The 25771-nt window shown below is 46.0% G+C and overlaps 1 long non-coding RNA gene across 2 annotated transcripts in view; it reads right to left on the reverse strand.

Moving 5' to 3' along the window:
- Positions 1-395: 395 nt before the first annotated feature.
- The window catches only part of LOC309333255, a 191258-nt gene continuing 165882 nt past the window's right edge, over positions 396-25771 (reverse strand). Inside the window, exons 1-2 of one of the 2 annotated variants that reach the window (XR_014152419.1) lie at positions 12424-12498; positions 396-774 (exon numbers count right to left, since the gene is read on the reverse strand). This is a non-coding gene — a long non-coding RNA (uncharacterized lncRNA). Of the gene's footprint in view, positions 775-12423; positions 12499-25771 lie in introns of those variants that run through there. The other variant, XR_014152418.1, reaches the window with a different exon arrangement.

Raw genomic sequence — 25771 nt, forward strand, 5'->3', positions numbered from 1 at the left:
CAGGTGGGAACCATAGATATATAAACAGAGGAGATGGGACGCGGGGGGTCATCTAGCCTGACCCCTGCGAGAATTGCAGAACGACATCTAGCCTCAACCGCTCTCATTTTTATCGGTCAGCTGCCAGGAATCCCAAAGGGGGACGGGAAGCAGGGCATCAGTAAATTTCATGATAAGAATGGTATTTCATTATGCTGGCCCTACCAGGCGGGTCAGTGGTCTGGAAATCAACACATAATAATTATATGATATCACCACGATATGTCCTGCAGCTTAGAAATGTAATATGTGATATCAATACGGAATTATGACAACTGTGCCTGGTGGCATTTCCTCCACACAGGGAAAAAGGCCAAGTACATGGCTCTGCGCCTGTTGGTTTTCCGACCAGTGCCCCAAGCTTACCTTTCTCAGTCATACTGTACCAGGTGCAGAGTTCACAGGCTGTGGCTGCGTCACTCACGGTCAGGGAGTGGAGTCAGGCGGCTTGGTTCGCTGCTCCGAGGTGCTCATGTACCAGCCTGGTTGGGGGTGCCAGGTCAAAGGGGTGCTCTAACTGCTAAGCAATGCTTCCCTGCCTTTCAAATGAAGCAAGTTTACCCTGGTCGGTGCCCAGCGTGTGGTTGAAGGGGGAGTTGGGGCCGCGCACCCAGCCTCCGCCCCACCCTGGGCGCCACCAGTACCCAGACATGCTGACGTCCTCCCAGCTGCAGGCGGTGCCTTCAGAGTCACAGGCCAAAGCAACACTCGGCTGTGCCAGCCTATTCCAGTAGCCTAGAAGAAGGAATCAGGCGCCCTGAGCAAGCTACAGTTCCCAGATTTCAGGGCACCAAGTGTTGTTCCTCCCATGAACTACAGTTCCCAGTTCCCTAGGAAGAGAAATGGGCTTGGGAACTAGATCTGTCAAGGGATTCACAACCCTCAACACCCAGAGCAAGCAATAGTTCCCAGGGTGCTTTGGGGGACATTGTGGGAACTGTAGTTTGTTCTGTTTCCCAAAGAGACCCTCTCAGAGCTATAACTCCCAGAGTGCCCTTGGGAAAGGTTGTGCAGAATATTCTCTCCCCCCACTCCCAGGGTGCTTTGAGAGATGCCGTGATGGGTTAAATACTATCTGCGAGGGGAATTGAAGCACATCTCCCTGATTCCTTTGGTGACACCAAAACTGGTGTCAATGGATCTCATTAGAGCAATCCCAGCGGTCGCAGGCAAAGTTGCAGGCACCAGCACTTGGGTTCCTAAGAAATGGAGGCCCAGCTAGGGAAAAAACGGAGGAAGTGCCATTAAAAGGAGAGTAAGAGTGAGAGAGACAGGGAGCATGGGAGACATGGAAGGGGCATCAAGGGGCATCTAGTCCAACCCACTGCAAGGAAGCTCAGAGCTATAATTCCCAGGACTTCTTTGGGAAATGAGAGAGGGAGGAGAGAGAAAGATAAAAAACAGAGAGAGAGGGATGGGATTCACAGCCCCCCCTCTCCCATCACCCACTGGCTCACCCCAGCCCAGCAGGGCACCCCACAGCACCCTCAGGCGTGCCGTCCTCACAGCAGCACCCAGCAGGCCTTCGCCCCCACCTTATCTGCAAGCCGGCAGGGTGAGGAGGGCCAAAGGCTGGCAGGGCGGAGGCAGAAACCAGGACTTTGGCTCCTGTACCCCAAAAGACGCCCAGGGGAACAGGAGTGGGGCTACCCTGGCCTCCTAGGCGCTTCTTCTCCCAGGTGGAGCCTCCCGTGCCAGTGGCAGTCTACCTGGGCTGCTCCTGAAGGAGCTTAGAAACAGTGCTCAGGGAAATGCTGCAAGGAAGAGGAGAATAAGGATAATACTGAGGATAATGATGATAACAGCAGCAGCAACAACAAACTAGAGAAAGACCAAGGCCCAACAAACAGAACAACAAACCAGAGAAAGGCCAAGGCACCTAAGGCACTGTTGGAACTCCTCCCTGAGGGTTCCCTCCACCCTTCCTTTTCCGCAGGGACCCCCAACTTCTCCTGGGACCCCTTAAGAGATGAGGCGCCCACCTCACGAAGGGAGACCAGCGCCACAAAATGGCCAGGCTAGGCCCAACTGCCCTCAACCAATATGGCGGTGGTGGCATGTCTTCGTTTGCCTCTCCTCTGGTAGCGCCTTTTTCTGGTCACTCTGTCTTCATCCAAAATGGCCTCCTAGGACCCCTAGGACATGTGCACAGCAGCAACCAACAATAAAAACAACAGCAGCAGCTGCAAACAAACATTTGTGAGCCAAAATGGCGACGGAGGTAGCAGCCTAGCCAGAACCTCCCGTCTTCAATTCAGCTTTTAATTAGGTTTTAGCCATCTTCTGACCCTATGTTTATATTTTTAGTTGTCATTTTGTTTCCTTTGCTTTTAGCCTAATGGTTTATTGTTTTACTGTTTTATTATCTACTGTTTTATGGCTCAACTCGATTTAGCGTAACAAGGAACGCTAAAGAAGATAGATTGCAGTCTTTCCAACTAACGCACAGCTTTCATCCATTGAATATAAGACCTGGCCTTGATCTGACAAAAGGTAAAGGGACCCCTGACCATTAGGTCCAGTTGTGGCCAACTGAGATTGCGCGCTCATCTGGCTTTATTGGCCGATGGAGCCAGTGTACAGCTTCCGGGTCATGTGGCCAGCATGACTAAGCCGCATCTGGCAAACTAGAGCAGCGCACGGAAACGCCGTTTACCTTCCCGCCGGAGCGGTACCTATTTATCTACTTGCACTTTGACATGCTTTCGAACTGCTAGGTTGGCAGGAGCAGGGACTGAGCAACGGGAGCTCACCCCGCTGCTAATTATGCCTGCTAGAAGGAAAAAATGATGCATTGACCCAAAACAGCGTAATTGGGACTCACAATTCCTCCAACGCAGAGAAGCAGCAGAAAGCCAACACCCTCATTCCTAGCGCTGAAACAGAGCAAACTGTGAGTAATGTTGCTGGGGGAACTGTTATATACTGAAGTTCTCACCCTGGGCCAGCAGGGGGATACTTCATCCATAGTTATCCATTCATAGTTATGCAAATGAAGGATCGAAAGTGACATTCAGTGATTGGATAGTTTGTGTGCAAATGAAGGATCGAAAGTGACGTTCAGTGATTGGATAGTTTTAGAAAGTTGCTACAGATACATTGTTCTGGAGCTCTATATAAGCAGGCTGACTGAGCTCTTCAGTTCAGTTCTGTTCTGCCTCTGAATAAACAAGAGCTGCTTGAAGAATCGCTGTGTCGTCTGATATGTTCGCCCACAACGTAACACTGGTGATGAGGATGGGATCGATGGATATCAGAGCACAGCCAGATGCGGCCACCCTCTGAAATGAGCTGAATCACTGAGCAAAATCACTGAGCAAAATCACTGAACAGAACCAATTCAGAGCTGACTGTTCTGGCTAGAGCACTGTGTTCTGAGACTTAGATGATGCCCTAATGGATCGAATCGTCTGTGGGGTCCAGGACATCCGTCTGCAACGGCGTCTCCTCGCCAAGCCAGACCTCACGCTGCAGAAAGCCACTGAGGAGGCCATGGCCTCGGAAGCTGCCGAACGCTCTGCCCAGGAGATCTGCAAGGCCAGCAGCCTTGTCTTGGCCAGCAGGAGATCCGCAAGGCCAGCAGCCTGCGTCTTGCTAGGAAGCCAGTTCCAGTGCATCACGAAGAGGCCAGCAGTGATGAGGCATCCTCCAGTGAAGACGATGATGTGCACCAGACAAAGCGGGAGTGCAGAAAGTTCTAAAAGAAGTCCAAGGGCCAATCGGAATGTGCCGGCTGCGGAGGCAACCATTCCCGTGCTAAGTGTCGATTCAGAGATGCCATCTGTCGGAGTGTTCCAGAAGGGACCACATCGCTAAGGTCTGCCGATCGGCTCCATCTGACACCCCCCTTTCACTGACTCGCAAGTCCAAGTCTTCACTCCAGTCAGCCAAGGAAAGCTGTTTCGCTCTCACCAACTGCCGCTGCCCGTCTGGAAGCACGATTGGCCAAACTGACTCGCCTACACGACGCAAGCTGAACGTCACGGTGCTCATTGAAGGGACACCGGGTCTGCCCTGTCCATCATGTCTTGGAGCACCATCAAAAGACTGGTACCCAGAGTGTCCAAAAGGCAACTCGACTCTCACCGCATACACCTGAGAAACGACCAGGGAAACGACATTCCCGTGGTAGGCGTTGGCCGGTTCCGGATCGCCTTCAAGGATTTTTCAGGCCTGCTCCGACTGGTGGTGGTCGAAGGTCAGCGGCCAAGCCTCCTAGGGCTAGACTGGTTTGATGCCCTTGGCCTGGAAGTCACCGGCATCAACTGCATCTCTAACGCAGAGACTGAGGGTCTGGTCAAAGACTTTGCTGAGATTTTTGATGGCACTTTGGGGCAATATACAGGTACGCCCATCTCCTTTAGCCTTAATCCACAAGTTGCCCCCATCAAGCTAAAGCCATGCCGGGTTCCCTTTGCTCTCAAGGTTAAGGTGGATGAACAACTGGACAAGCTGATCACCCAAGGAGTTTTGGAGCCAGTTGACCACGCCAAGTGGGAAACCCCCATCGTCACGCCTGTCAAGCCAGACGGGTCGGTGAGAATCTGGGCTGACTACAAGTGCACAATCAACAGGGCACTTCAGCAGCACGCTTATCCGGTTCCTGTTGTCCAACACCTGCTGCATTCCCTGGGTGAGGGTAAGGTCTTTGCTAAGCTGGACCTTGCCCAAGCCTATCAACAATTGACCGTTGATGATGCCACTGCTGAAGCCCAGACGATCGTCACCCACCGAGGGGCATTCCGTTGCTGCCAGTTGCAGTTTGGGGAGAGTGTGGCTCCTGGCATCTTCCAAAGCCTTATGGAGCGTCTCCCTGTAAGGGCTTTCTGGCATGGTACCATATTTTGATGATGCCTTTGTGTCTGCAGACTCACACCAGCAGCTGTTCGAGCGCCTCCGCACCGTGCTGACCAGGTTCCAGGAGGCTGGGCTCAAGGTAAAGAGGGAGAAGTGCCAGATCGCCGTTCCACAGGTGGAGTTCCTGGGCTATCTTATCGACGCCTCCGGCCTTCACCCTACCACATCCAAGATCTGGGTTATCCAGCAGGCCCCCATCCCAAAGAACAAGACGGAGTTGCAGGCGTTCCTGGGATTGCTGAACTTTTATAACATGTTCCTGCCCCACAAAGCCATGGTGGCTGAGCCTCTTCACCGACTCCTCAGCACAAAGACACCTTGGTCCTGGGGTCATCGGGAGACGGCGGCCTTCAACGCGGTCAAGGCTCTCCTTTCATCGGACAGTGTGCTGGTACAGTACAATGAAGCCAGGCCGCTGGTCCTTGCCTGCGACACCTCACCTTTTGGCATCGGCGCTGTCCTTAGTCACCGTTTTCCAGACAGAAGAGAAGCACCGCTCGCCTACTTTTCAAGGACGCTATCTCTGACTGAACGGAATTACAGCCAGCTCAACAAGGAGGCACTGGCACTTGTGGCTGGAGTGAAGAGGTTCCATGAATACCTCTACGGCAGGACTTTTGACCTCATCACTGACCACAAGCCACTCCTGGGCCTCCTCGCCGGTGATTGTCCAACTCCACTGGTCCTCTCGCCGTGCATGCTGCGATGGACTGTTTTCCTGGCTGCCTACCACTACCGGCTCATCCATCGCCCAGGGAAATCGATGGGCCATGCCGACGCCCTCAGCCGTTGCCCTCTTCCAGCATTTGTGGAAGACCTGGAATTCCAGCCATTCGCAACCAGACAACATGAACTCTCGGCTCATCGCGGCTGTCTGCTGTCTGGAGACCGTGTCGTGATTCCCCAAAGACTCCGTCAACGTGTCCTGGAGGCTCTGCACGTTGGCCACCCGGGAATCGTCAAAATGAAGGCGTTGGCTCGGTGTTACGTCTGGTGGCCTAACATGGACGATGCCATCACTGCCTGGGTTTCCGCCTGTCAAGCGTGCCAAGAATCAAGGCCTGCGCCACCGGCAGCTAAGGGACACACCTGGGAAATGCCCAAGACAACCTGGTAAAGGGTGCACATCAATCTGGCTGGCCCCTTTCGCAACTGGACCTTTATGGTAGTGGTGGACGCCTATTCCAAATGGCTGGAGGTGGCCCTGATGCCCTCCACCACTACCGAGGCGGTCATCCGGGTGCTGTGAGGCCTCTTTGCGACGCATGGGTGTCCTGATGTCCTTGTCTCCGACAATGGACCACAGTTCACGTCAGGCACTTTTGAGCGGTACCTTTTGGGACTGGGCATCCACCATGCCCTAACGGGAAACACGGGAAGACAGCCCTCGAGCGACTCGGAGAGGAAAGGGTTAGCTAATCCGCCTGGCACTTCAGACATCACTCACGCAAAATGGCACTGTCTGCAATAGCTGTCGTCTTTCAAAATGGAGGCGCTTCCGGCATCTATTTCCCTGACACAAAATGGCGCCGCTGGCAACAACTGCCATCTTTAAAAATGGAGGCACTTCCATATACTGTATTATTTTGTTCATTCAAAATAGCGACGGCAACAATAGCCGCCCTTTTCCACCATAGAGATGCTGCCAGGCACCCGCAGCCTCTCCACATGCAGTTCCCCCATCCTGGCTATTCTATTTCTGCCCTCTTTTGCCATTCTTCTTCTACCCTCCGTGCTGCAGACGCTGCAGAGGGCTCCTAAGGGATATTTAGGTATAGGAGAGGGATCCACACCTCTCCTGCAGTTGCAAGTTATGCCACGAAGGACACCTTGCAATACCCTTTAACTGACTGGGAGCAGAGGAGTTGCTGCTTGCTTCCGAGCCACTCGCTCTAATCTAAGCTTCCCATCAACTCACTCTAACAACTAGTTGATGCTTTCAAACGACTCACTCTAACCATTAGGTGATGCTTCCCATCAACTCACTCTAACCCCTAGGCAATGCTTCCCAGCCACTCGCTCTAACCACTAGGCAATGCTCCCCAACCACTCACTCTAACCACTAGGCACTGCATCCCGGCCACTTGCTCTAACCACTTGTAAAGTTGTAACCCAGGGGTTGGCAAAACTTTTGTGGCTTGGGGCGGTTCACGGTCCCACACGCCGCGGTAGGGCCCGAGTATATGTGGGGGGGGGGCATGTGCAAACGCTATTTTCGGCACTCCTTCCGGTGTGGAGGAGGCGGGCACCTGCAGGAGCTTCCTGCAGTCAATGGGAAGCTGTCCAGCGTCCCTACTCTGCTCCATGGCAACCAAGCGGGCGGTGGGGGTCCCCGAGGGGGCGGCGGGGGTCCATGGGCCGGTTAAACAACCCTCATGGGCTGCTTGCCTTAGGTTGCCGACCCCTGTTGTAACCCCAACCCACAACCTCAAACACTAACCCCTTAACCCTAGCCCAAAATCCTAACCCTAAACTCCTGCCCTAGACTCTGACTGACCCCTAACTTCTAACCCCTAACTCTAAACCCTAACCGAAAACCCTTAACCCATAACCCAACCCTAAATCATAAACCCTAACCCTAAACCCTGACCCCAAAACCCTTTACCCTAACCTAACCCACAACCCAACCTAACCCACAACCAATAACCACTTAACTCTAGCCGTAACCCTAAACCCTAACCCCAACTCTTACCCTTAACCTTAACCCTAAACCCCTACCCTAGATTCTGATCCTGACCCCCAACCCTAAACCTAACCCCTAACCCTGAACCCCAACCCTAAACTCTAAACCCCTAACCTAGACCCTGACCCCTAACCCTAACCCTAAACCAACCATAACCCTAACCCAAACCCCCTACCCTAAACTCTGATACTTACCCTGACCTCTAACCTCCAACCCAACCCTTAACACTTACACCTACACTTAACCTAACCCTAAAACCCTACCCAAGACCTTGACCCTAAACCCCAACCCTAGACTCTGACCCCTGACCCCTAACCCAACCCCAGCCCCAACTGCAACCCCTAACCCCCAACTCTTTATCTGACAGTGCCATCCTTGCTTCTGTTCCTGCCATTTTTTTCTTGGGAGCCACTTGCCAAGGGATTGAGATGGAAAGAGCAGGGACACTTAGCCATGAAAGGCATGGGCAGTTGAGAAACAGGGTGCTGAATCCGATAGGAGGCAAGAAGAAGTTTTTAAAAAACAAAACAAAAAAGACAAAACCAAACTATGATTTAATCAGATAGGCAAAGTATACTTTTGTCCATGGATCCTCTAATTTAACTACTGTATTTTTTGCACCATAACACTCACTTTTTTCCTCCTAAAAAGTAAGGGGAAATGTCTGTGTGTGTTATAGAGGAAATGCCTACGGGTGGCATGCCTACGGATTTTCCTCCTCTAAAAACTACGTGTGTGTTATGGTCGGGTGCGTGTTATAGAGCGAAAAATACGGTACTCAGATATGTTAAAGAAACTGTACTAAGAGAGGACAGGAAATTAATGCAACACTTCTTAACTGCTCCTGGAACTATTATTTCTAAAAACTACAGCATGGAGGTAGGAGGTGGGTGGGATGAAAACACCAGCTATGAGAGAATGCTAGAATCTGGGACAGCTAGAATCTGGGACAGAGTATGCTTGGTTAAGCTTAAGCTAGAATCTGGGACAGAGTATGCTTGGTTAAGCTTACATATATGGTGAGAACCAGAATGGGCAAGCCATGTCTTCATTTAGAAAGTGTGTCTTTTTACAACTGGGAGGGACATGGGCTTGCCAATCAGAAGGTCGGCGGTTCAAATCCCCGCAACGGGATGAGCTCCCATTGCTCCTGCCAACCTAGCAGCTTGAAAGCACATCAAAGTGCAAGAGGATAAATAGATACCACTTTGGCGGAAACGTAAACGGTGTTTCCGTGTGCCGCTCTGGTTCGCCAGAAGTGGCTTTGTCATGCTGGCCACATGACCCAGAAGCAGTCTGCGGACAAACGCCGGCTTCCTCGGCCAGTAAAGCGAGATGAGCACCACAACCCCAGAGTCATCTGCGACTGGACTTAAAAGTTCAGGGTCCCTTTACAATGTATTGGTGTAATGAGGCACAGGATAATGTAAAATTACAAAAGGGACAAGATAGGGTTGACACCTGTCACCGTTATTGTTTATTTTAGTATTAGAGACCCTGGCAAGGAACAAAAGATCTGATGAAGAAATAAAAGGTATAACAGATGGGTGCAAAGCATATAAAATGAGATCATTTGCAGATGACCTTGTAGGAAACATGTTGGCGAGTATACCAAATATACAAAATATCTGAGTTCGGACAGGTGGCAGGATTCAAGTTAAATAAAAATAAAACAAAAGTACTGGTGAAAAATACGACAGAACAAAATAAAAAAGAGCTACAACTAGCAATACAATTGGTAATTGAGGGGAAAGGTGAAGGTATGGCTAACAGTCAAGAATAGAAATATTTTTAAGGATAACTATGTAACAATGTGGAAAGAGATAAAGAAATTACGGATGTCTGGGGAAGGATGAATTTATCACTTTGGGGAAGAATTTCAGTTATGAAAATGAATGTACAGTATTGCCAAGAATTTTATTTTTATTTCAAACAATACCTGTGGTCAGTGGAGCTTCAAACAGTGGCAAAAAGATGTATCTAAAATTATCTGGCAGGGGAAGAAACCAAGGATTAAATACAAACTATTAACAGATACTAAAGAAAGAGGTGGCTTCTCTCTGCCGAATTTGGAATTATATCATGAGGTGTCATGTCCCTACTGGCTACTCTTCTATAATGAATTGAAAAAAATGTTTAAAGTAACGTTTGCGAAAAATCCAGTCTTTTATTAGGTGTTTAATAGTGGGGAGACATAGCAGACGCAGCAATTTCTCCAAAGCAGCTCTTTATTTGTAAGCTGGAACAGAACTGAACAGCAAACAGCTCAGCCGGCCTGCTTGTATAGGCAAGCCGGCTGTCAACACTGTAGCAACAACAACCCAGGGTTTCCCGCCTAAAGTAACTGACGTGGACCTGAGTGAAAACTATATACACGATACTCCTGGTGGCCAGGGTGAGAACTTCAATACATAACACGAGGTATTTTAGGTGCAGAAATTCCGAAGGAGCAGAAATGACTATTTACGGTATGTACGTGATGACAGCAGCGTGGATACTACTGGAAAGAAGATAAAGTCCTGAGCAGAGATGAATTGTTGATAAAGATGATAGACTACGCCAAAATGGCGAAATTGACTGGGAAAATCAGAAACCAGGAAGAGAGTAATTTTAAGAAAGAATGGAAAAAAATTATATTGTATCTAAGCAACTGTAAGCAACTAAAAACTTTGGCAGGATTTCAGAAATGCTTGTAATGTACAAAAAACTATGGTGGAAATAGATTATTTTTATTTTTAAAAATAGATAAAATAAGGGAAGCAGCTGGGGGGGGGGAGAAGATTGATAATGGTAAACATGGAAGAGTGGAGGGGAGTCAAAGGATTCAGGGAATCCTAAATGATGATGTGGATGTTTAATGTCTGAATTTAAATTTGTTATGTAAAACTTAATAAAAATATGTTTTAATTTTAAAAAAGGATAATGTTCCAAGTATAGATTGCCAGTTAGCCTGTAGTCTTTGAAAGTGCAAATATATAGATATAGCTAGCAGTATGCAGTAGAGCTGCATACCAAATTTGGTCAAATCCCAAACTCAATCAGACCAGTTCAAGGTCCTTCCCTGATAAGGGTTCCATGACAAATCTAAGCTCCAATTCCCTCCACACAAAGCAGCCTATCATAATGTTGGGCACTTTGCCCATTCAGTGACCAGAATGGGATGCTCTATCCCATACCAATAGTCAGCTGAGGGCCAGATAACAGTTGACCTTAACTGCATAGTTCTGTGCAGGTTTCTTTTTTCATCCCTTCACAAACTGCAGATGCAGAGTTCCTGATTCAGTTTGCAAATTGAGCATATAGGAGGATATATTGCTGTGGCCCTGGCCCCTGACTCTGGGGTTATGGCACTCATCTTGCTTTCCTGGCTGAGGGAGCCAGTGTTTGTCTGCAGACAGCTTCCGGGTCATGTGACCAGCATGACTAAGCCGCTTCTGGCGAACCAGAGCAGCACATGGAAGCGCCGTTTACCCTCCTGCTATTTATCTACTTGCACTTGATGTGCTTTCAAACTGCTAGGTTGGCAGGAGCAGGGACCGAGCAATGGGAGCTCACCCCGTCGCGGGGATTTGAACCACAGACCTTCTGATTGGCAAGCCCTAGGCTCTGTGGTATAGACCACAGCACCATCCGTGTCCCAGTCCATCCTAACCTTATACCATAACCCTAAACCCTACCCCCAACCTGACCCTGACTCCTAAACCCTAGGACACCCCTTACCCCTTACCCACTAACCCACAGAGACTTCTTGCACCTTTAGGGTTAGGGTTGGGTTTGAGTTAGGGTTAGGGGCAGAATTAGAGTAATGATTACAATTAGGGTTAGGGTTAAGACAAGTGTTATGTTTAAATTAGAGTTAGGGTTAAGGTTAGGTTTAGGTTTAGGATTAAATTAGGTTTAGGTTTAGGTTTAAGTTTGGGTTAAGGTTCAGGATAGGGTTGGGTTTGAGTTAACATTAGTGTTGGGGTTAGAGTTAAGTGAGCACTAGGGTGAGGGTGAGGGTTAGGATTGAGTTAGGGTGAGCATTAGGATTAAGGTTTGGGATAGGGTTGGGTTTGAGTTACAGTAAAAGAACAGCAGCAGGAGCAATATAATTTTATTATTTATACTCCGCCCATCTGGCTGTGTTTCCCAAGTCACTTGTGGCCGCTTTCAATAAAAGGTAAAAACATGAACACACTGATGAATGTAGAAACTCTCAACTCCCATAGAATTGTCAAAGAAGACCTGGGTTTTGTAACTCTGAGCTTCTTTACAGAGGGTTGGACTAGATGACCCTTGGGTTCCCCTTCCATCTCTACCATTCTAGGATGCTCCCTGTCTCACTCACTCACTCACTCACTCACTCACTCCTCCTCTCCTTTTGATGGCAGTTTCACCTTTTTCTGCACTCCTAGCTCGGAAGGGCGCAAGAGGCTGTGCTACCGCCATGTTGGGCGAAGGGAGGGGTACCGGCAGGAGGTGCCACCGGAGGAGAGGCAAGAGGACAGGAAGGGGAGGGAAACGGGCGGAAGAGGCTGTGCTGCCGCCATGTTGGGCGAGGGCAGGGGTACCGGAAGGAGGTGCCACCGGAGGAGAGGCAAAAGGACAGGAAGGGGAGGGAAACGGGCGGAAGAGGCTGTGCTGCCGCCATGTTGGGCGTGGGTAGGATTACCGGAAGGAGGTGCCACCGGAAGAGGCAAGAGGACAGGAAGAGGAGGGGAAAGGGGGGAAGAGGCGCTGCGAGGTTGGGCCAGCAGAGACGTGCCGAGCCAGGCTGGCCCTCTCTCTTTCTCCCGCCCACTCTCTCTCGACCCCGCTCTCCCCAGGGGGCAGCCCTGCCCCCCGCCCCGCCCCGCCCTCACCTGCCTTTCTCCCCCAGTGGCCTTCCTCTCGTGCCCCTTGGCGGAGGGATGGTGCGGGTGGGCTGCGGAAGCCAAGCGGAGCCTCTCGTGGGCGAGGAACTGCAGCTTGCCGCTTCTGCCTCACGCGCGACCACAGCAGCAACAGGCGCGAAGGTGGTGGTGGTGGGGGGTCGGCCTTCTCCCTCGCAGGAGAGAGCGACTCTGCGCGCGCATAGGGTTCTGCGCATCTCATATATGCTACACAGGAAGGGAGGTATTTTGTTAGAGCATTCAAAAAATATGATGTCATGCCTACCCATGGAAGTGACACAGTCCAGAATCAAGCCACCTGCACCCACCACCTCACTCTGTCTGGCTGGGGTGGGGAACCTGGGGTTCTCCAAAAGTCGCTGGACTAGGACTCCCATCAGCTTCAGCCAGCATGCGTAGTGGCCAGATGTAGCACCCTGCTTGTGGTTAACGCTTAGCTGGAATGAAATATTCAACGCAGCAATAGAGAAATTAAAATAGTAATTTATTTGTCAGACAAATAAATAAGAGGCACAGTGGTACATGGTTACCAAGCTCTGGCCTGGCCTCCTGCCATTCTGGCCAGCACTTATATTCCCTTAATCCAGCCCCCTTTGCTCCTCCTGTGGCTGCCTCTGTCCAATCAGCCTGGTTGAAATTCCTATTGGCTGTTTGGTAGAACCAATCACAAAAGATACACCCACAAAAGATACACCCACTTCCTTGCCCTTATAAGGGAGACAAAGAGCTATATATATGACATATAAGTAATAATATATCTTACATGGAATCTTAATTACCAGCTCACCTCTTGCCCTCCTTGCCCTATTGCCTTCTAAAACAAATGGTTAATCTTACATTTTTATGTTCAACAGATGTCAAGGATCTTGAGTTTCACATCAACATTGAAAGATTTCCTTCATTTAAGGTTTCTAAACAAATGCCTGACAACTATATATCAAGACTGCTTGGATGGCGTCTTCTGTCTGGCAGGGGGGCTAGGCTCATTTGCCCCTCTGGTCTCCTATTGCAATATGACTCTATGAAATAAGAATCTAGCATTTCTTAAATCCTTTGCATAATTACATTTAAGCCAATATATTTAAGCTAATATATTTCATACATTTATCATAGGTAGCCTCTTAAAAGAATAAAGCTTTTCAAAGTAAAAAGGAAGAAACTCAGTAAAACAGCTTTTAAAAGAAGCCTCTTCAGTTTGCACCCCTCCTTTCACAGCCAGCTAGATGCTTCTCCATTGCTCTTGGCCTTTCAACCTTAGGAAGAAGATATGGCTCATTTTACTGGGAGGCAAATGGTATTATTTTCCCCATTCCTAATGGTGTTTTCTCAGCCTGCAAGGGCAGTGTATGTAATTCCCCCTTTTTATGACTTTGAGAATTGTTTTTCTACTATAAATCAATGGGGCCCCCTTGTCTTAGGAGAATGGCCAAGGTTTTCTCTGCCTGGCATGAAACATTTGAAAATCCTTTTTAAGCTCATTTTTAAATACAAGCCTTGATTGAAATATATAGAAGCTTTGATAAAAAATGCAGGCTTATGATTAGATGCCTCACAGACAAATGGGAGATGCAACGTCCAGAATTGCAGCTCTGCTAACTCTTTTCAGTTAAGTATTAACATTTTTCTGTGTTTAGCAGTCATTTCCTATTATTATTTATCCTATGCATCTTTGGCTCTCCTGTCCATTGCCCCATCCCCATCCTCTTGCATGTCATCTTACCACATGTTACATGAGCTGCAGGTGACTGATTCATCAGTAGATTTTTTTTTAAAAAAATATGCTTTTTGTTAGATTTTCATTTCAAATACACAAACGTAAAGAAAATACACAATTATTTCATATTTATTTACATCTATCTTTCCTTACTCTCTGTAGAGCATTGACTTCCCTCCTTCCCTTCTGCAGGTTTTCTTATTCCAATCTCTAATCCACAGTTCCTTAGTAGTATCTGAACCATGACATAAGATTTATTTCAGTCCTGCTAACATCCTCAAACTTCCACAGTTACTCCATTCTTTTTGGTACTTTTTTCCATTTTGTCACATGTCCACCACATGTGGTAGAAATCACCATCCTCTTTGCATTTCCAACAAATTTTACTACTCGTCCTATACATTTTTGCTAGTTTGACAGGTGTTAAATACCAGCGATATATCATTTTCATTACATTCTCTTTTAGAGTAATGCATGCAGTAAATTTTAAATTCTCAGTCCAAAGTTTCACCCATGCATCATATTCAATGTTGTGCCCAAAATCTATTGCCCATTTTATCATTGCCTCTTTTATCAGTACATCTTTTGTGTTCCATTCTAGTAAGAAATTGTACATTTTTAAAGTACGGTAATTTGGTCCTACTTGCTAGTATATCAATTTGAAATTGTGATTTTTTTTATCATCGAATCCTAATTTTTTATCATCCTTAAACACATCGTTCACTTGATGGTATTGCAGCCATCCTGTAAATTTCTCCTCAATGCAATTATGGGGCTTCAGTTTCCATCCTTTCTCTGTTTTCATCAGAATCTCCCCATATGTGGCTCACCTCCCCTCCATGTTCAATTTCTTTACTGTTAACATTTCAACTGGTGAGACCCACCATGGTGTTTTCCTTTGTAACAGGCACTCCTTATCACATGGTTTGTAAATCCTCTGTGCACTTTCACTTTACCATACCAGAGATAGGAGTGCCACCCATATCTGCTATTGTATGCCTCCAAATCTAACAGGTCTGTGTTTTCTAAAATTATCCAATCTTTTATCCAACATAAGCAAGCCACTTCATAGTAAAGTTTTAAATCAGGTACCGAAAAAACACCTCTTTCCTTTCTATCCATCAATATTTTAAATCTAATCCTTGGTTTTCTCCCTTGCCATATAAAACGTGAGAGGACCTTCTGCCATTCTCTGAATTGTCCTGTGCCTCTAATTATAGGAATCGTTTGAAATAAAAATAGCATCTTTGGTAATAGGTTCATTTTAATCACTGACATTCTCCCACTTATTGACAACTTTAGTCTATCCCATATTTCCAAGTCTCTTAATCTCTTTCCACACTGGTTGATAATTGTCATTGAACAAATTTATATTCTTTGCCGTCATCCAGATTCTAAAGTATTTGACTTTCTTAACCACCTTGATTCCACTTTCTTGTTCCAATATTTCTATCTCGTTCTTTTCCATATTTTTAATCACCATTTTTGTCTTTGTCTTAGTCAGGTTGAATCCTGCCGGTTGCCAAAATTTCTCAATTTCTTCCATTGCTTTTTTGACACTCTTCTGGGGTTCTTCTAGAGTTAATACTAAATCATCTGCGTAGGCTTTAAGCTTAAATTTTTTGGCACCTATTTTAACTCCTTTTACCTCTAATGTTTCTCTCATACAATTTGCAAATACCTCTAATACCATTATAAATAATAGCGGAGACAGTGGGCACCACTGTCTGGTTCCCTTTGATGTCAAAGGATTCTGTCAATACATTATTCACTATTAACTTTGCTCTCTGTTCTGAATAGATTGCCTCAATTCCTCTCAGAAAAGAGCCACTTACCCCCACCATCCCCATACTTTTCTTCATAAATAACTAAGACAAGTTATCAAATGCTTTTTCAGCGTCAGTAAACATTAATATAGCTGATTTATCATTTCTAATCTCTAAGTATTCCAGAATATTAACAATGTGTCTTACATTATCTTTTAGTTGTCTGCCTGGTAAAAAACCTACTTGGTCTTTATGGATCAGTTCATTTAGTATTATTTTTAATCTGTTCGCCATAATGTCTGCAAATAATTTATTATCATTGTTTAACAGTGATACTGGTCTGAAATTACTGACGTTCAAACAATCTGTATTCTGTTTAGGGATCAGCATTATATAAGCCTCTTTCCAGGAATTTGGTATCTTTCCTCCTTGTAGAATTGAGTTCATCACCTCACAGGCTGCCAGTATCAGCTGTTCATTAAGAGTTTTGTAATACTTTGATTCCCCTTCATGGATTACTGCCTTGCCGTGGCGAAGGGGCTTGAATAACTCAGATAAGCTGTGAACTATGCCGAGCAGGGCACCCAAGATGGACAGGTCATAGTGGAGAGTTTTGACCAAACGTGATCCACCTGGAGCAGGAACTGGCAAGCCACTCCAGTATCCCTGCCAAGAAAACTCCATGGACAAAGACAACAGGCATATAAAAGTTATGACGCTGGAAGATGAGCCCCTCATGTCAGAAGGCATCCAACATGCTACTGAGGAAGAGCGGAGGGCAAGTACAAGTAGATTCAGAGCTGATGAAGCGGCTGGGCCAAAGCTGAAAGGACGCTCAGTTGCGGATATGCCTGGAAGCGAAATGAAAGTCCAATGCTGTAAAGAAAAATATTGCATAGTAACCTGGAATGTAAGAACCATGAACCTTGGTAAGTTGGATGTGGTCAAAAATGAGATGGCAAGAATAAATATTGATATCCTGGGCATCAGTGAACTAAAATGGACGGGAATGGGTGAATTCAGTTTGGATGACCATCATATCTGCCTAGGAGGACTCCCCTGAGTGAGTGCCTAAGGGCCCTGCTCCTTCCTGCCACTTACCACCTGGCCTGGGCGGGGCCTGAAGCCTCACAAGGACTGCTTGCTGCCGCTGCCCAGGAGGACTCCCCTGAGTGAATGCTTGAGGGCCCTGCTCTTGCCACTTACCATCTGGCCTGGGGCGGGGCCTGAAGCCTCACAAGGACTGCTTGCTGCCGCTGCCCAGGAGGACTCCCCTGAGTGAGTGCCTGAGGGCCCTGCTCTTGCCACTTACCATCTGGCCTGGGGCTTACCATCTGGCAAGGACTGCTTGCTGCTTGTTGCCTGCTGCCTGCTGCCCAGGAAGACTCCCCTGAGTGAGTGCCTGAGGGCCCTGCTCTTGCCACTTACCATCTGGCCCAGGGTGGGGCCTGACAGGCCTCACAAGGACAGTTGCTGTTACTGCCGGAGGGGCACAGAGTGTTTTTAAAATGTTTTTAAAAAATTTCTTTTGAATTTTTTGTATGTGAGGGGTGGGGTGGGATGGATGTTTGGTTGGGCTTGGGGAATGTTTTTTTATTTTGATGTTGTCAGGGGTTCAGAAGGAGAGACACAGGAGGGGGAGCAAATGGAGAGTGAGGAGGAGGAGTCCGAGGGGGGCGCAGGCAGTGACAGTGGAAAGAGTTATTCCACAAGCCTCTCCAGCGAATCAGAGGACTCACAGAAGGGAGTGCCGATGGCCAGAGCGAGGGGGGTTCCAGGGGGGAAGCCCCAGGAGGAAGGGGCCAGCGGGGAGTCCCTGAGCAGCAGTTGGAAATCAGGACCAGCTTCCCCACCAGAGCGCAGTGGGGAGGGGGAGTCCCAGGAATCGGGACCAGTGCTCTCACCACCAGCGGGAGGAGAGGAGTCAGGTTTGGTCACGCCCACATCAGGAAGCGGGGAAACGGTCAGGAGGAAGGTTACCGGCTGGGCGCGCGCGCCAAGTTCAAATGTACAGGCGAGCGGCACAGCAGGGAGCCCGGGTAGGGAGCCAGGTCCTAAAGCCCGCCGGAAGGAAGGGGAAGACCAAGGGGGGTCAGCGTCAGAGGAGTCCAGGAAGGAGGAAACCCCAGAGGGCAGAAGGACCCAGCGAAGGAAAGAACAGCGTAGGAGGTGGAGCCGGGCTAGGATCTTAAACTGGTGTGGGAGGAGCAGTGAGTCAGGGGGACTTAGCCGGTCTAGCGTGGAGACGTGGGTCTGCGCGCCCAGAGCTTTGAAATGGAAACTAAACTTCAATAAAGACTTTGTATATTATATCCACCGGGTGTTGGTCCTCTGTGAGCTGGGACCTAGAGGCAGACCTGACAGATGTTTTTGTAATTTTTACATTTTTTGGTTTGTATTCTTTTATTGGTTTTGTTTGTTTAAGGTGTTATATTGTTCTTAGGGGGAGGGGTCAGGGCTGCCGGGGAGTGGGCCCCAGCCCACAAAATGGCTGGGGCATGTTCCACAGGGGGGGATGCACTGGGGCAACCGATCTCAGTGATCACGGGTAGGAGGAGGAGTTACACTAAGACTAGACCATGTCATTACAGAGGGGGCAGGTTTAGTCATTGAGGACTATTCCTGCCTCCGGGTCTGGTCCTGACCGGATGGATACTAGAATCAGCAAGGGATACCCACATGACCTGAAGGTGCTGCTGTGCAATGCCAGGTCAATGATTCATAAGACCACTGCCATCCATGACTTGATCGTGGATGGAGGACTTGACCTGGCATGTGTAACAGAGACTTGGTTGGATGAAGCAGATGGGCCTGTCCTTGCCGCTGCTTGTCCACCAGGTTTCTCTTACGCACAGCAACCCAGGTCATGTGGGCGGGGAGGGGGGGTTGCAGTGATTTTAGGAAGTCATTAGTTTGCACCAGGCGTCCTATTGGGAAGACCCAGTTTTCTGAGTGCATGTTCTGGAAGTTGGCAATAGGGGCAGTACAGGATTCCTTTTGGTGTACCGACCTCCCTGCTGCACCAAGGATTTCCTGCCCAAGCTGCTTCAGGTTGTGGCGGATGTTCTCCTGGAGACACCTAGCTTGGTCATCCTAGGGGATTTTAACATCCATGCCGACACGACCTTACAAGGGGCCGCTCGGGACTTTGTGGAAAGCATGGCCTCCATGGGGCTGTCCCTGAATAAGTCTGGCCCAACACATAGCCGCGGACATGCCTTGGACCTGGTGTTTACCTCAATGGATGTTGGTGATCTGACGCTAAGTAAAAGCGAAACGAAAGAAGTGCCATGATCCGATCACTTCCTGGTGCAACTGGACTTCTCTGCGACCCATCCCCTCTGCAGGGGGGTGGGACCAATTCGGATGGTCCTCCCCCGCCACTTAATGGATCCAAATGGTTTATCCCATGTTGATGGCCTTTCAGCTGATTCTCTGGTGGCCCGCTGGAATGTGGAGTTAACCAGGGCTATTGACTGGCTCCGAAACGCCCTCTCCGATTGCATGGAGCCCGGACAGCCCCGTGGTTTTCCATGGATCTGAGGGCAATGAAACAATCGTTGAGACGGCTAGAGCGCCGGTGGCGGATAACTCATTCCGAATCTGACCCCCTTGAAATGACAAAACACCAGAGGAAACACAAAAACAATGAAAAATCATCCCCATAAAGCCAAATTTACCACAAAACAGAAAACGAAGCAGAATAACTCAAAACAAATAAGAAACATCAGAATCATGAAAAACAATTGAGGGGAAACAGACCCACCCTAAACCCTAACCATTTACCTCTTACCAATGACTCCTAATCACTTACCCGTTACTCCAATCCCTTATCCCCAACCACCTACCCCGTATCTCTAACCCATAAGCACTTTCCCTTAACCCCATACCATTTACCACTAACCCCATTTAACCCTAAGCCCTTACGCTAACCCCTAACCCAGGCATAGGCAAACTTGGCCCTCCAGATGTTTTGAGACTACAATTCCCATCATCCCTGACCACTGGTCCTGTTAGCTAGGGATGATGGGAATTGCGTATGCCTGCCCTAACAATTTACCCCAATCCCTTACCCCTTTTCTGTAATCACTTACCCCTAGCCACTTACCCCAACCCTAAACCACTTACCCCTAATTGTCAGGAGTGCGTGCAGGAGCCAGGCCCTGTGACTGGTAGGGCCTTGCAGGACTGGGGCCTTCCTGAGTTTGGCCTGGAAGGGCAAGGTGCGGCCGCACAGGTGAGGCTTGACAGAAGATTTGTAGCACCTGGTGGCAAGGGCCAGGAGGGGTATATAAGATCAGCATTTCCCTCTGTCTCTTTGCCCCAGCAACACGCTATCCACCTAGTTGTGCTTTGGCTTCTTGACTTCTGGTTTCCTGATTTGTGGACTCTTGGCTTCCAGACCCATGGACTGCTGATTCCTGCTTCCCGACCTCCACCCCTGTCCCGAGGTACGGAGCCGGGACTCCAACTGCCTGTAACCCAGATTGTGACACTAATCACTTGCCCCTTGCTCCTAATCACTTACCCCTAATGCCTAAGCTCTTACCCCTTATCTCTTACCCCAACCCCAACCCCTAAATGTGGTTACATACCCTTAATCCATTACCCTAACCACTTACCTCTAACCATTTGCCCTTCATTCCTATTCCCTATTCCCTAATTCCTAACCACATACCCCTTACTTTAACCCCTTACAGCTAATCCCTATTCCCTATACACTTACACCAAACCCATAATCACCCCAATTCCTTACCCATAAACCCTTACCACTTACCCCTGATTGCATACCCCTAACCCCAAATCCATAACCAGTTACAGCTAAGAGAGATTTATTGCAAGCAAAGTGTGCTAATCTTTTTTTTTTAAAAAAATAATTTTTATTAATTTTCATAAACAAAAAACACACAAATAAAACCGTTCACAAACAACACATGACTTCCCCATGCCTCCCCTTCACTGCACCCTTGTTTCAAATTTTTTAGCAATCCTTCATTCCATTTCTATATTTAATTTCCCTCAAGGTTCTCTTAACTTAAATATTTACAGCTGTAATTCTCTGTTTCTTACCCCTTGACATTTTATCAGTCTGAGATTTTGCAACAGTTCTTAAGATATATTTTAAATTTTTTCCAGTCCTCTTCCACTGTCTCTCTCCTCTGATCACGGATTCTGCCAGTCATCTCTGCCAGTCCCATAAATTCAGTCACCTTCGTCTGCCATTCTTCCAGAGTAGGTAATTCTTGCATCTTCCAATACTTTGCCAGGAGAATTCTTGCTGCTGTAGTTGCATACATGAAAAAAGTCCTATCTTTCTTTGGTACCAATTGGCCGACCATACCCAAGAGAAAAGCCTCCGGTTTCTTTGCAAATGTCCACTTAAGGATTTTCTTAATTTCATTATAGATCATTTCCCAGTAGGCTTTAACTTTTGGGCAGGTCCACCAAAGATGATAGAAAGTTCCTTCACATTCGTTACATTTCCAGCATTTATTATTGGGCAAATGGTATATCTTTGCAAGCTTGACTGGGGTCATGTACCACCTATAGATCATTTTCATTATGTTTTCTTTCAAGGCACTACATGCCGTAAATTTAAGGCCTGTGGTCCATAACTGTTCCCAGTCAGCGAACATAATATCATGACCTAAGTCTTGTGCCCATTTGATCATAGCTGATTTAACCGTTTCATCCTGTGTATTCCATTTCAGCAACAAATTATACATTTTAGACAAATTCTTAGTATTGGTCTCTAACAATTCTGTTTCCAATTTTGACCTCTCCTTCTGAAATCCTAGTTTCCTATCCTGCTTAAAAGTCTCATTTATCTGATAATAATGTAACCAGTCTCGAACTTTGGATTTTAGTTTCTCAAAGCTCTGTAATTTAACTTTTTCACCGTCATATTCTATAATTTCACAATATTTTGGCCAATTAGAATCCATGTTAAGTTTTTTCACCGCTCTAGCTTCCATTGGTGACAACCATCTGGGTGTTTTATTTTCCAACAAATCCTTATATCGATTCCAAACATTATACAAAGCTTTCCTGACAATATGATTTTTAAAGCCCTTATAAACCTTTGCCTTGTCATACCATAAATATGCATGCCAGCCAAAATTATTATCATACCCTTCCAAGTCTAAAATGTCTGTGTCTTCAAGAAGTAGCCATTGCTTCAACCAGCAGAAAGCTGCTGCTTCGTAGTAAAGTCTTAAGTCCGGCAGAGCAAAACCCCCCCTATCTTTTGCATCAGTTAAAATCTTAAATTTTATTCTGGGCTTTTTGCCCTGCCAGACAAATTTGGATATATCTTTCTGCCACTTCTTGAAACAGTCCATCCTATCTAGAACTTGCAGTGTCTGAAACAAAAACAACAATCTCGGCAATACATTCATCTTAATAACGGCAATTCGGCCTAACAAGGATAGTCTCAACCTAGACCATATGTCAAAATCTTTCTTAACTTCCAGCCAACATTTCTCATAATTGTCTTTAAACAAATTCACGTTTTTAGATGTTAAATTCACCCCCAGATATTTCACTTTTTTTGTTATTTCCAAACCAGTTTCCCTTTGAAAACTATCTTTTTCCCCCATCGTTAGATTTTTTTCCAGCACCTTTGTCTTCTGTTTATTTAATTTAAAACCAGCCACTTGACCAAATATTTCAATTAGTTCTAAAACTAATTTTTTTCTATTGGGATCTCGTCCATAACCACACCATTCACAATTAATTTAGCTTTTTGCTCAGAGTATATTGCACCTATACCGTTTTCAAAATTTTGGCCTACCCCCATCCCATGGAGATTCCTTTTCATGAAGCTCCAAGAAATATTGTCAAAGGCTTTCTCCGCGTCCACAAAAATCAAAACTGCTTTTCTATTTATATCAGTCTCCAATAGTTCCAAAATATCTATAATGTTCCTTACATTATCTGACATATGTCTCCCTGGGAGAAAGCCTGTTTGGTCCTTATGAATCTCCTCTAACAACACTTTTTAAAATCTTTTTGCTAAAATGTCTGCAAAAATTTTATAATCCACATTTAAGAGTGATATAGGGCGGTAGTTCTTAACTTGATGTTTCTCAGTTTCTGTCTTCGGTATAAGTGAGATAAATGCTTCTTTCCACGATTCGGGAGCCTTTTTCCCCTCCAAAATTTGGTTGCAAACTTCTTTCAATGGTTGTATTAGCCATTCCTTCATTGCTTTATAGTATCTCGCCGTCAGCCCGTCTGGTCCTGGTGATTTTCCCAATTGCATATTCTGGATGGCACCCTCTATTTCCTGGTTCATAATTTTCTCATTTAAAATCCTTTTATTTTTTTCCGAGATCTTTGACAGTCCATGTTTTTTAATAAATTCTTCTATCTCTTGTTCATCTTTTGGCCCTTGTGCGTACAATTTCTTTTCTTTTTTTTTTATAAGTATTTATTAAAGTTTTTAAATATCAATGCACAAATAATAAACAGCCTTACTTCTGTCACAAACATAATTTCATCAATTCTTTGGGCTCCCTCACGTCTCCCGCTCCCATTTACATCGTTAAAAGTTTTCTCCAGACAAATTATCAACTTGTTTGCAATCTCATGTCCACTCATTCAGATATAATCTAGCACTTCTTCCAAAAGGATTTATATTTTTTTTAGTCTCACTTATCATCAAATTTAAATCTAATTTAGTGGTGGCCAATTTTTTATAATCTAGCATCCTTCTGAACATTCAACCAAATTACAATGTTTTTGTAAATACATCTTGAATTTCTTCCAGTCTTCCTCCATCTTCTCTTCTCCCAGATCACGGATTCTGCCAGTCATCTCGGCCAGTTGCATATAGTCCATCAGCTGCATCTGCCACTCTTCCAGTGTGGGTAGATCTTGAGTTTTCCAATTTTTTGCGATGAGTATCCTTGCTGCCGTTGTTGCATACATAAAGAATGTTCGGTCCTTCTTTAACACCTTCTGGTCGACAATACCCAGAAGGAAGGCCTCTGGTTTCTTAGTGAAGGTATATTTAAATACCTTTTTCAGCTCATTATATATCATTTCCCAGAAGACCTTCACCCTAGGGCATGTCCACCAGAGGTGAAAGAATGTTCCTTCATTTTCTTTACATTTCCAACATTTATTATCAGACGAATGGTATATTTTGGCGAGTTTAACTGGGGTCATGTACCATCTATATATCATTTTCATTACATTTTCCTTCAGAGCATTACATGCGGTGAAGTTCAGCCCAGTGGTCCACAACCTTTCCCAGTCCTCAAACATAATGTTATGCCCAATGTCCTGTGCCCACTTTATCATAGCCGATTTAACCATTTCGTCTTGTGTATTCCATTTTAACAGCAAGTTATACATTCTAGATAGTACCTTAGTCTTTGGTTCTAACAATTCTGTTTCTAACTTCGATTTCTCCACCTGGAACCCTAACTTTTTGTCATTTTTAAAAACTTCTTTAATCTGAGCGTAATGTAACCAGTCTCGCACCTTATCCTTCATTTTCTCCAAACTCTGCAATTTCCAATTGTCTCCATCTTTTTCTAATATTTCCCAATATTTTGGCCATTTGGCCTCCATATTGGGTCTTTTTCGGGCCTTAGCTTCCAGAGGTGAAAGCCACCTTGGAGTTTTATTTTCCAATAAGTCTTTATATTTTGTCCAGACGTTAAACACTGCTTTCCTGACAATATGGTTCTTAAAGGCCTTATTGATCTTAACTTTGTCATACCATAAGTATGCATGCCAACCAAAAGCATTGTTAAAACCTTCCAGGTGTGCGTACAATTTCTTAAAGAAACTTTGAAAACAATTACTAATTTCATTTGGTTTATTTATAGATTTTCCCTCTACCTCGAGAAATGTCACAGTATTCAACTTTTGTCTCTTTTTCAGTTGCCATGACAGCAGTTTCCCACATTTATCTGCTGATTCAAAAGTTTTTTGCCTCATTTGTTTTATTTTCCATTCTATTTCTTGGTTCATCAATTCCATGTATTGGGTCTGGTAATACTTTATTTCTCTTAAAATCTCCTGGGATTTAGGTTTTGATCTCAGTTTCTTCTCTCCTTCTTTCATTTGTTTCCAAATTTTTTCTTTCTTCTCATTCTGTTGTTTCCTTTTTATCGAATTCTGCTGGATTAGAAAACCACGCATCACGGCCTTGCTTGCATCCCATATTATTCTTCTTTCCACATCTGTTCCTAGATTTATTTCGAAGTAGTCTTTCAAAGTCTTTTGGGCCTTTTTATAAATTGCTTCATCTCTAAAAAGAGTGTCATTCATTCTCCATCTGAAGGTTCCAGCTGTTGTCAATTTCATTTCCATCTTTACTGCATTATGGTCGGAGCAAGTTTTTGGGCAGATTTCTGTTTTTTTAACCCTTGGTGCCAGATTGCTAGAAATCCATATTTGGTCAATCCTGGTCCATGTCATTTTTGCTTCAGAGAAAAAGGTCCCCTCTCTTTCCAGAGGGTTCTAATAAATCTTGTGCCCACACGCTTCCTCTGGCGTGAGCTTTACAGAATACGCAATGTCATTGGACACTGATTGAAGTTTGAACGCTGTGCTTCTGGACAATGAAGGAAAGAACGGCTTGAAAGCTACGACTAGTGTTTATTGTAGTAAATGGTAATAAATATATAGATTACTATATACGGATACAGCATGTTAACAGCATGTACAGTCTCTCAGCAAACTGCCATTAACCAATCCCTCATACTCTAACCACCACTGACAGACTCTCAGAACGCAGGCGCACATATATATTTATGCTCTGTTACAATATAACACTGATTGGCTGAGCTCAACCAATCCTTATCTTACACCTACTGTTAAC

The sequence above is a fragment of the Podarcis erhardii genome (assembly GCF_964252035.2).
Source record: "Podarcis erhardii genome assembly, chromosome: W".
Lineage (NCBI taxonomy): Eukaryota > Metazoa > Chordata > Lepidosauria > Squamata > Lacertidae > Podarcis > Podarcis erhardii.